Source organism: Labrus bergylta, chromosome 20, assembly GCF_963930695.1.
Source record: "Labrus bergylta chromosome 20, fLabBer1.1, whole genome shotgun sequence".
NCBI lineage: Eukaryota > Metazoa > Chordata > Actinopteri > Labriformes > Labridae > Labrus > Labrus bergylta.
This window is the reverse complement of record NC_089214.1, coordinates 11,795,628-11,808,328: the sequence shown is the minus strand read 5'-3', so window position 1 is coordinate 11,808,328 and position 12,701 is coordinate 11,795,628. Positions and strand designations below refer to the sequence as shown.

Below are 12,701 nucleotides of genomic sequence, written 5' to 3'. Positions count from 1 at the left end.
ATCCTTTAACCATTTTTATTGTACTTTTGTCCAACAAGAAACTCTCCAATTTCTAATAGTAGGGTGAAATTACACTTGTTGGTTGGTACGTCCTTCCTTGCCACATCTTCATTTAGTGAGAGTTTTTATGAGGAAAATTGTCCTTAGCCCAATAAATGCTTTACTGCTGTGAACAAAATACCTGCCATGGTGGACAAACTGCGTTAATAACCTACAAATAGTGGAATGTTTTCTGCTATTTACTGTTTTTCTTTTGGTTAATGAAAACATATGGAAACCATACTGTTGTTGTTTTAGCTGCTGGCCACTTGGTGGCGGTGTTGTGTAGGTTTTAGTTGAAAGAAAACGCCTGCTTGCCCAGTGTGATCTGTGAATAGTTGACCACCTGGTAAATCAAGGTGGCTAAAGAGTAGGACAGGCGCATTATACTTATTTTGATTGTAGGTAAATATTTATTATATTTTTGCCCATGTCTTTAAAAACACACACACATACAATGACGCGTGTGTGTGTGTGTGTGTGTGTGTATTAAGATAAGATAAAGATAAGATAAGATATACTTTATTCATCCCAGCAGGGAAATTTAGGTGATCCAGCAGCCAGCATACATACAAACACACAACACAACACATATATACAAACATATCCCACCCATACAAAAAAACATGAGCCAACAATACAGTTTGATATATGAATACCGTTACAGTTTTCAAATCAGTATTGTTATTACAACTCTTAAATGCTTTATTATTATTATTATTATTATTATTATGAATATTATTATTATTGTGGTGTAATAACTCGGCTACACTGGTATTTAACTTAAACAACACCCGTTTAAGTAGCATTTTTATTTGATACACCTTTTTTAATGGCTGACATAAATCTTTATGACCTTAAATGTAAATTAATTGTGTATGCAGCAGTCCCACAGGTGTAGCAATATTAAACAATATTATTTTTCTTTTTACTACATTGAGACACCTAAGTTGGTAGGAGGGTTCACACTTTTGCCCACCTTTTTAAATCACCGCCTTAAACTCTTGACATCGGTGACGGTGGTGTTTTTAAAGTAACAGCCACTGTTTTATCAGATTAAATAAATGACACATTTTTCTGTTTGCACCACCCGTGTCATCTTAAACAGGTAAAATCGCCGTGGGTGTCGCTTTTACGAGCACCCGGCGTATAACTGAGTTGATACCGCCGGAGCCCCGTGATGTGGTTTGGTGTGGGGGAGGATAGCAGCTACCAGCCAGATAAACACTCAGCATTGGTTTGCACAGCAGGAGTAACATGGCGGCACAGTTAGCCAGCAGAAATGTTGTTTCACTACCGCGAAGGTCAGAGCTGCATCCGATAAACGGAATTTAACAGCGAGGACACAGCCGAAAGCCTTTAATCGTAAGTAGCCACACGTGTCGGTGCTGCTTGTTGAGACCGGACGCGGTGTTTTTTCGTCGTGAAATCCAAGATCCAATGCGAGGGCTTCAAAAAAAAAAATCTCGGTTTGTGTGTGTGTGTGTGTCTTCGTCTGGCACAGGCTCTCGCTTCGGCGCTAGCTTTTATTAGCCAAGTGTTAGCTCCTTGGCTAAGCCCGCTTGCCTGTGTCAACAGTGTTGCTCCTGCAGCAAACTCAATTAAGACGGATCAGGCGGCGAGCTTTTGCAATGCGAGTTTCGTTTGCACTGTCTTGTCATGTCATTTGTTTGTGTTAGCGGTGTGCTCGATTGTGCGTGTGACGTGAAATGTGGCGTGCACAATACTTTTTTTTTTAAATGTGTGATTGTTTTTGTGCTGAGTGAGCGGGGTGGTGGTGGTGGTGGCGGAGGGGGGGCGGCGGACTAAGTTCAGCCAGTACAGCAAAGGGACGTAGTTAGCATGCTAACCTTTTTAGCTGCGGGCTAGTCCGTGCTGGTTGAACGTCGTTGTCAGAATATACGAGTGAGTCAGGACAGTTCTCACCACCATGTGTTTGAGCGGGCTGTTACAAAAAAAAAAAAAAAAAAAAAATGGGTTTGTTGTGGTGTTAACCATGCCTCTGCTCGATGTGCTGCGCTGGGTAAGTTGAGGGAAATTTCTGCGTTTTGTTCAGAAGGAAGGGGCCACTCATGTTTTTTTTTTGTTTTTTGTTGTTTGTTGTTGTTGTTGTTGTTGAATTAATGTTTTGGCTCAGTTTTACTATGCATAGAGGAGGTGCTCTGTTTGAAATGCTAGTTAGCAGTCAGGCTATTATGTGGGGCTATAATGGATCTCCTCTAGTAGCTTCAACATTTTTTTTTTTTAGAAGTTGTCTCAGATAGACTACCCAAGATTTAAAGAGTGAACGTGTGTGCAGTTTCTTCTGACACATCTTTCCAAAAAAATTAACAATATTTATTTCCTAACACAATAATGAAGCGCTATAGAGAGGCAGGAGAACTAATTGAGCGCAGAGTAAGCTGAAGATGTCATGCAGTATGGGGGAATGCTGCTTTTGTTGTGCCCTGGTGTTGAGGGTATTTTTTGTTTTTTTTAAATGGGTCTCCTTGCTTGACTTATTCAGGACTACACAAGGCAGACAACTTTGTGCCTTTTTCAATGATTGTCGGTCGTTTCTGTCAGTAATGCTGGAGGAATGCATCCTGTGGAACCAGTTGAGCGGTTTCTGTTACATCACTCTGCCCACCTGATGGTGCACAGTCACAATCACTGACAGGAGGCTCAACATGACATGTTGTCCAGCTGCGGGGGTTTTTGTGGGCTGCTGATGTGATGTGAAGGGTTTCAGTCAGATCTACAAGTGGTCCGATGCAAAGCCAACTCTTAAGAAGTTTCAAGGAAAAAATGTTGGCTCCTGAGCCATATTCTTCATTAACAACAAATTGAAAAGGTCTGGAGTGTATAACTTGATGAGTTTAAACATAATGTGTTTATTCCTTCCGCCTGTGTGCATGTGTTGTCTGTTAACCACTTTTTTTATTTTATTTTTAAAGTGCTTCTCCTGCCAACCTTCGCAGTGTTACATCTCAAAAGCATCGTGCCTGGAGTTATTTACTTTTTTTTTTTAAAACTTGCAATGACACACAACTTGCCCTCCTTGAGGAATTTCTTTTCGTTGAAAGTGGCAGAAGAAGCCGCTCAGCCTTGGAAGATGGGACAAGATGAAGGGAAATTTCCTCTTAATCTGAAACTGGCTTTAAATTTGAGCGAGTGTATCGAGTAGATTCATAGACATCTGTTAAAAGTATTCCCCTGGTTACAAGGAATGCAGTTGTGAACAGATGTAATCATGCATTCCTACATTATGTAGTGTTATACGTTTTGTCATTTCGATGTAACAGTGCAGAAGAACCTCTGTGTTGGATGATGATGACGACATTTCAGGAATTCACGCAAGTTTGTGTCCCAAGTATGTGGATGTTTATACAAGGATAATCGGCTGGAGGTTTTCTCACACTGACTTGGCGTAGTCTCTTGTAATGTAATGGGTGTTACTTAGAAGTAGCTCTCTGCCTGAACACATGGTGAACTACGGCTGTAGTGGCGTGTGTGTGTGTGTGTGTTTGTGTGGCAAAGTAAAGCCCAGCTTTACCTGATGTTGAATGTGTCTTCATCATTCCATATAAATCAAGCTGTATTTATTTTTTTCATTTGTTTTGAGAAAATCTATGTACAGATTTTAGATATGGATTTTATTTTGAAAGTTAAGGACTAAGCTAAAAAAAAAAGAAAATAGCCATTCTAGAAGTTAACTGTACACACTTCTCTTAAAGGGAAGTGTCTCATCGCTCATAATCACTGACTTTTGCCCTGTGATAGGTTACTATGTTGCATCACCTGAGAGATACTGTAATCATTTGACCCTTGTTCTGTAGCACAGCTGCCAGGTCTTTGATAGACGTCTGTCACTGTTAGTCTAATGACGTCCAAGTTGTTCTGCAGCCTTACCATTAGTGAACAACAACCATAACCATTACCTCAACTAACCTGTGAAAAATGTCTTTAAATGTAATTGAACTTTTGTGGGTGAGTGTTGTGAAAACTAAAACGCTTGCAGATTGATTCACTGGTAAACCAATACACATGAATCACAATTATTCCATAAGTGATTGTGGCCTGCATTGTTTTTTCATCAAGTTTATCTTACCTGAACTTGTAACAAAAAGCTCAGTTTATATCAACATCACTTTTAGAACAAAAAAAAAAATCTGTTTTTAAAACTCATGTCTGAGAATTAAAACTTTTTCGGAGCTGACACGATTAGGCGTTTAAATTTAGTCTAGAGATAATGAATCAGATGGAGTCACAATTTTTAGAAACTAATCTTGGTGCTTTTCAGACGCAGTATTTTGTAAAACACAAAGAATTTCTGATTGCAAGTTGCTTCTTTTAGTATTCAATGATCAAACATTGAACATACTAAGGGTAGAGATGTACCGATCAATCTTTTATATCCTATACAATACACATGTACTGATATGGATACTGACTCTGATATTTATATTGTCATAACTAGTGTATTGTTGTTTTTGGTATTATGTGTAAGGCTTCACAAAGCTGTAGTAAACCCAGCATTGCATTGCTGGAAGCAGCTACAACTGTCAGGATTTTCAAATTAAATGTTTTAAATGGAAGTGTAAGAATTGTATTTTTGGTTATTTAGCAGGAGCGGTTCCATCTCTTTCTGAACGTCGTCGTGGAGATGATTTGTGTGCTTCATATAGTTCATTCTGAATTCCGTCAAAGTGAGACTGTGCGAGTTGAGAATGTTTAAAGTGCCACCCGTATTTCTTGAACAAGGACGTGGATCGGCGCCGTCAGTCCGATATCCGATTCGTGACTTACTTCAACATCGGACCCGATATCGATATTAGATCGGATCAGTCCCATCTCTACCTAGGGGTTGAAGCAGTTGGCCAAAAATATGTCAAGGATTAAAATGTGTATCGGTTTCATCCCTTGATTTATGACTGGGCCTTTCTATGTTACTATTTTTTGAAAATACTAATAAATTGATCAAATCTGCCTTTAGGGTATGCTGTGATAAAGAAATGTCACTACTTTTTCTAGCTAAAGATGGTAAATGTGTGTCTTTTTGAAGTATGACATGGATCCCTTCTTACACATGGTTCATTGTACTAGTTAACTCCACTGCTCCTTGTTTCCATACACTTGTCTTTGCTAACAAAATTAAGTTGACTCATTTGAGCCAGGCTGGAAAATGACATCCCTGTCATTGCCTCTTAGTGCGGTCAGCTCCTGAACAACAACTTACCCCCTCCTTCTCTCACTGGCTCTTGAATGTGGACTCCTGGACTCCTTTTCTATAAGAAGGGTCAAGTGACAGCATCCACAGCACACAGTGCTGGCAGGAATCAGGGATTTCATATGGTTGTTGCAAAGAATTACTGGCCTTGCTCAAGCCTGTACGTTTCATTAAGGAGCAAATATCAGGAGCAAATACTTGCATAAGTCTCCTCTTAAAGAAAGACTGTACTGCCAGTTAAAGAACGTCAGAGTTGGCATTTTCCCTGTTGTTACAATTTTAAAATTCAATACAGTTACACCAAATATTTGACCAAGATGGACTTTGATTGATAAAACGGGTCAAGCATACACACAAAACACACAGCTGTAACTCAAACTTAGATGTAACAGATCCTGCTACATCGTGTTTTCTATCCATCCCATGCTATGTAAGGTCTACAACGTATTCTTGACATGGATCGCGCTCCTCTTGGCATCCGCTTTGCCTTGTCTCGCTGGGCATCTCACCCTGCTACCTCTGCGTTTGTGTTGTCATGGAAACAGCAGTGTGACAGGTCCTGGGTGGGCGTGAGGGATGAGCGGTGGGGAAAACGGCCAGGTTTTTACAGCAGAGGGAGGGAGGAAGGAAGGAGGGGCAGCGGAGGGGAGACGTCTAAAGTGAAGGCAGAGATGGTTGATGAAAAGCCGAGAGGGCTTTGACATGGAAGAGGAGGAGCGGGAGTATTTACTCCCTCCCCTGCTTCCAGGCATGTTGTTATTGTGTTGTTTAGCTGACCTCAAATCAGACATCCCATCTATCTGTGCTGAAAGTAGGTCCTGTCTTGGTTAACAACAATCTGCACTGGAACTTTTTGCATTTAACTGATTGTTTTATCCACAAATAGCATTAGCAGTTATTAAAAAGGAGATGTTTTGTTTGCTGCCGGCAATCCAAATGAGGCATTTCCAAGACAGTGACGTTATTTTCTTATTAAGTTGATCCCATTAATTGACACCAAATTGACTCTTGGATAATTTGCAGCTTTAGTTGACACATATTTAGTTATCGAAGGCCCTATCTGTGATGATGGGCGATGGAAGAGTACGCATCTTCAAATTAACATTCATGAACACTAAAACTCTTTTCTTGCAGAGGATAAATACCAATAGAATTGATGGGTTTGTTGTAAAATTAACATCTAGTTCCCAGAGACGTATATCGTGTATGAGTAAAAATATGTAAGTGTCAGCTCAGCTTACAGCCCCCTTTAAAGCTTTGTCCGGTTTAAGAGACACTCTGCTTGTTGTGGCCTGCTTTCCTCAGTGTATTAAGTTGTTATATATCTTTATTAATGAAGCATAGAAATACATTTACATTAAAAATGTCCGTCTTTTTTTCCTAGAAACCCTCGTTTCTTAGGATACATCACTTCAGAATATTTGTAACATCAGCAGCATATCAAAATATGTCTTAATAAATATTAATCAATGTTAAAAAAGACAATCATGATGATATCTTCGCCTTCTGATCCAGCCCTAAGCTTTGTGTTCGTAGAATATCTCCTTAAATTGCCTGTGGTCATATTCCATATACCGTAGTTCCCTGTCCTTGTTAGACTGTAACACAGATTGAAATCACGATCTGTGTTTTTAAATCTGATCTTTGTAACATCACACCGTCAGCTTCCTCATGCTCTTCTACCTTGGAGACTCCAGCGGGGCTCCAAGGATCTTAAGGCTCACGGGCAATCCAATGGCTTCGACTCTGCACGCTCCTCCACTTATGTAGGTCAGCTGCTGCAAAGTGCATATTGATCTTTGAGCTAAATGATATTGTGGTGTCTACCACTCATTGCTTAGAAGAAGGTGCCCTCCCTCAGCCTGCTCGGCTATAGCAGAGGAGGCAGCAGAGGTCACATGACTGTGTGACAGTGCTTCTGCAGCTGTTTTCCCTTGTGATGTGAGGCTGGTATTGCTTAACTGTAATCGTAGATCTAATAACTGTTGCTGTTTGACTGTGCACTGTAAGGAAGTGCCTCATTTTCTTTTAGGAGGAGCTTGGCTTAGTCCAACTGCTCAGATACTCTGTTAATAAAATGTGCACATTTAAAATGACTTCTCTAAATGTAGAGCTTTTAAAGCTCTTTAAAACACCCCTTCAATGGAAGTATGGGATTCTATTCTCCAAATTGACCATGACCATGTTGTGGTGAGGGCGAGTGGATTGTGCGTCGAAGTCTTAATTCGGTGTGAGTGGGTGAATTGTTTTCCCCTCTGCCACAATACGTTTGGGTGCTAGCATGTGGTTGGCGCCTTTCCCGCTGCCCAGGGTGGAATTGTTGGCGCCGAGGGAGGGAGAGAAACCTTGTATTGAGCAAGCTGTTGTCGGAGTAGGGTGGGTGGCCCAAAAATTGCAAGTCCCAAGGAAAATCTTTCCTGAGATTCTAAAGAGGAGGTGAACAGCACCATCACAGGTGGAAGTAAGATCGTATGGAATGACATGTGCAGAGCAGCAGCATTTCTCACTCGCTTGTCATAAAGCCAGAGGAATGTGGGGGATTCAGTTTCAGGCTTTTCATTTCTGTACACATTGTGAGGGTCAAACTCTGACCAGCATGATTCCTCTCTCTCTCTCTCTCTCTCTCCCCTTCTCTCTCACTCTGTCTCTCGTTCACTCTTCCTCTGTCTATCGCTCTCTGCTGACTCAGCAGTGTTCCTGCAGTGACCTATAATGTGGTTTTGCTTGCTTTATCTTAACTGTTTTCAGCAGGGAGGGAATCTCCTTACTTGACCTGCGTTCTCCATACATACTGCTCAGCTCACGTGTACTGTAGTTATTAAGCAGCAACCATTTAGCGGAAGTCCTTGTTTTCCTTGTTTTAATCACTGAGAACATAAACTGAAGCTCAGGTTCATGTGCGTCGTGTCACGCCCCGTTAACTCCAACAATGTAGCGTAAATGGTGAGTGAAATGACCGGTCTGGATATACGGACATGGTTTGTATGTGAATCAGCTCGACATTAAGATACCTGATGGACATGCGGCCAAATCTTACAGGTCATTTAACAGGGAACATCCCTTTCATTTCAGTAATAACATAAAACAGAACATTTGTTTGTAATTTGCCATCAAGCATGTGATGTTCAACATCTTCTCCTCCCCCATTATGACAGTTATGACTGTTACTGTGCATCTTAACAGCGTGATTGCCAGTTCATTATGATGTATCTAAATATTTAACATCCCCATTTATATTGCATTATAAATTATTATTTACACTTGTTACATCATATTTCAACGATTTCATCAGATAGTACAATCAGTTAAAACAACTCCCTTCAGTTTAGAGTGCCTTCAAATCAGACTCATATTTTCAATAGCCTTATGTAACATAAAAATGAAATACCAAAACATATATCCTTCTGTAATAAACACAAGAGGGCTTTCACCTACAAAAATAAGGTTCCATTTAGCTTCTTTTTCTACATTTGCTGGCCATTTTGACCATATTGAATGTGTTTATCTCCACCTACAGCAAGTCACAGCAAAAACAACATGAGATGCATTTTTTTATATTAGTAATTTGTCTTCAGTTCTTGGACACGGAACGGCTCTGTAAAACATAGTTTTTATAGTGTATGGTATGTAAATTAGCATCCAAAGACTACATTAAGCAGTGTGTGGGATGAATTTAGGAACACTGCATCACAAGTAGCAGCTTGCACTGGCAAAATATTTGCATTCTCAGGGATTTAAACCCCAAAGTTTTTCTTACTAAATAGCCAATGCAGAGTAAAATATTTCAACTTAATCCCACATTTCTGTGTAAAAGTCTCAGCAAACCTCACAAATAAAAATAAACGCAAAGGCAAAGTTCTGCCCATTTTTTCCATTCATAGGACTGATGTCAGTAGTGCACAAACTACTCCCACACCAGATAAAGCAGTTATAGCAATGAAATCAGTCTGACATTGATGTTCAAAAGACTGCAGTTATTGTCAAGACTCTAACCAACAGCTGACTGACTGCAATACCTGATGTTGCTGCAGCTGCTCAGCCAATGCCTTTACTTTATTTCAGACTCATGATTATGTTTTGCCACAACTTTGATGCACTTTTGTCTTTTTTGGCATCGTGCTGAGGCGCTCCTGTGTAATTTATTTAGAGGGTGGCTTAATAGTAATTGGATAATTGATCATTTTTAATGTGGGTTGCGGGGTAAAGAGCACCATTAAAACGCACAAGAATTGTGGTATTTTCCCCTGGAGCTTACTGTAAGCACCTCCTGTGTTCTTAAAAAGCCTTTGATTAACTTTAAAAAAAATGTTTGTTTGTATGCCACTTATGCAAACAGTACAATTTGCATTTATACTACTAATTCATAAATGCAAGCACTGCAGTTCTAGATTATGAAACTACACATCGCCTCGGCAAAACATCTACACGACCTATATTTGTCCCTCATGCAGGATCTGCTTGTGTGTTTGTTTGCATGTTAAAGTGTTCCCATTCATACCTTTACTCCAGAGATTTGTGGTTTTGGCACCTGAAGATGTGGGCCGTCAAAACAAAACCGCCTCCCATCTCATCTGGCAGCAGAGGCGTGCAAAACAAAGGGATTCGTCAGAGAGGAAATTACACCACGGAGGCAGAGCCGTGATGTTACACGACTGGTCCTGCTGCACAACATGACATAACAATATCTTCATTTAATTTTGCGATCTAAGGAAGGAGCTCTTTGACCCTTTTATAGGTACCGTGCTTTATAACTAGGTTTTTCAAGAGTCAAATAGCCACATTAGTAGACTGTCTCACCTGGCTGACGCTGTTTAGGCAGAAGACTGTATAGATGCTGCTTCACTTTGCTCTTTGCCTTGTCTCGTCCAATTACATGTTCCACTGTCAGAGCAGATGCTCTCTTAATCAGGTAATGCCGGGGTTTAAAGGCATCCCCCTAAACATGCTCCACAGATTATTACCCCGCTCACACGTAGCTTTAATAGAGCACACCAACACGATGAACCTCTGCCTCATCTCCTCACTGCTACATCATTTGAATCTAAATAGAACTACTTTTATTAAGTTGTGTCCTGCAGATTTGTAGACACTGTATATCTGCTGTTGCTGGGGAGTCTGGCCTGTCACATTGTCTCAGTCTCTGGCTGATAAAGTGACATAGTTGTGTCAGCTGATCTCCCTCCCCCCCTTCCACGCTAACTATGGAACCTCCTTATCCTGAGAGCACTTCCACTGTACAGCCTCAGGCCTCCACGGGAACTAATTCCTTACAAACTGTGGCAGGCAATAAAAGATGGTGGTCCCTCACACACACACACACACACACACACACACACACACACACACACACACACACACACACACACACACACACAGAAAAGAGATACACAGTTTACATGCTGACAAGTCACAAGACAAGCTCTACATCATATACAAAGTGTGATACAATCAGCTGTGCACACAAATTGTTCTTTCTGCCCACACCCTCACTTTGTTACACACACTCTTGTCATAATGATTCAACTTTTAAAGCACATCTTATCAGTCTTATTGTGGTACTGACATGTTTGTGTTTGCTGTCCCTGAGGTCTCAGCTGAAGGCGCTCGCTGTTGCTTTTTGAGCAACAGATTAAAGGGCATTTGATGCACCTGCATCAGAGCAGCCCGATGATATTCCAGATGACAGTGTGTAGTGTAATAAGTAAGTGTTTGTTTGAGGAACTCTGCACATGACGATGGCTTAAAAGGACAGGACTTGTATGGGCAGTCATCAAGATAGGTTGGATGTGGATTTTTAGTGTTTAAACTAAACCTTATAGGACTGAACCTGATAGGATTAGCATTGTTAGCCCAGCCTATGTGACAGAGCGCTCACTCTGGATCCTGTTGCAGAGTCTTGGAGAAAGACTGGATTACACCTACTTGACTAATTTTTAGTCAAAATCACCGCCATGATCAGTCTGTTGAAACAGGTCATAACTGTCTGCATGAATGTTTAGAACCGGATGAACTTGGAGGGGAAATCTGTCTTTCGGGTCACTCTGTTATTGCAAGGTTCTTTCATTAAGCATTTTTTTTACATTGATGTGAGTTATATTTGCCCATTCATGTGATTTCTGAAGTTACATTTTCAAACATTTACTAAAATTTCCAGATATTTTTAAAACAATCCTTTACCAACAATCAAGGTTTTCCCTCCCATGTGAACTTCCTCATCTGCCTTGTGCCTTTTAAACTTTACAATTTAACTTCTCCCTAGAGGAACCCAGTATGACCACATTCCTGTAATATTTGCTGCTGAGCAGCTCTCTTTACGTATATGGGTATCTTGGCCTTGTTCTAGGGACTCCCAACTCCCAGCTGAAGCAGTTAAGTTTTGTATTTTTACAGCAAGTTGCATCGTCAGTCTGCGCTTATAAACAAAGATGTCTTCTTAACCTATAAGCTGTTACAAACCTGCTTTGTGGCAAAATGTGTATACCTTTGTCACCCTGCGACTTATACGACTGATCAAATCTTTGTTTGGCTTAATGGTCTGATTTTGTGGCTTATTAAACCTTGCAGTTGCTCCACTGCAGCCCCCTTAAAATGGACCAAAATCAATTGATTATTGGATAAGAAGAGCATCTTGACCAAACCTTAGAGCTAAAAGGCCAGGTGTTTTCATTATGGCAGCCATCAGTGGTGATTCTTATTGAATTGAAAGCCATTAGAGGGCCATTCGAAAGTCACCCAGTAGGGTCTCCATTGGTGTTTACCCCCTCTGTGACCTAGCCATTATAGTCAATTTCTAGCACATGAACTATCTGCCCTTTGTACTAACTGAACCTGATAGGATGACTCATTAGCATTGTTTAGCGTTGTTAGCCCAGCCTATGTGACAGAGCGCTCACTCTGGAGGATCCTGTTTCAGAGTCTTGGAGAAAGACTGGATTACAACTACTTTCAAATTTTTAGTCAAAATCACAGCCATGATCAGTCTGTTGCAACAAATCATAACTGTCTGCATGAGTGTTTAGAACCGGATGAGCTTGGAGGAGAAATCTGTCTTTTTCGGGTCACTCGGTTACTGTGTATTTTCGTTCAGTTTCATTTCTCACACACATTTGTGTTTTCACTTTCATTCCTCTGGGAAAGTTTTGATTTGTCACCAGCATTAGGTCTAATGTGAGGTTTTTCACCACGTAATGAAACTGTCCCTCATCAGTTATGGTTTAATCAGCCGCAGTCTGTTTAAGGGGAGCTTGAACTTCTAACCCTGTGATCTTTGACCTCCTGTTAAATAGCAACAGATGGTTGGACTGAGAGTGTTTAGCAAATGAGATAATTTCATGATCGGACAGAAAATATTGCCCCTGCTGACCCACAAGGGGCTTTAAACTCACTTAGAAAAGTATTTGAATTGATGACACTGCAGGGTCCTGGGTGTTGTCAGTCAGTTAGTGTGATGGAT

General features: G+C 40.6%; 1 protein-coding gene across 5 annotated transcripts in view; it reads left to right on the top strand.

Annotated features, from left to right (window-relative positions):
- Window positions 1–1,086: 1,086 nt before the first annotated feature.
- Window positions 1,087–12,701, top strand: part of ncoa2 (nuclear receptor coactivator 2) — a 60,981-nt gene continuing 49,366 nt past the window's right edge. For 3 of the 5 annotated variants that reach the window (XM_065949076.1, XM_020645402.3, XM_020645394.3), the window contains exon 1: window positions 1,087–1,404. The gene's annotated coding sequence lies outside the window, so the exon portion shown is untranslated. Of the gene's footprint in view, window positions 1,405–1,850; window positions 2,063–12,701 lie in introns of those variants that run through there. The other 2 variants (XM_020645410.3, XM_029279522.2) reach the window with 2 other exon arrangements.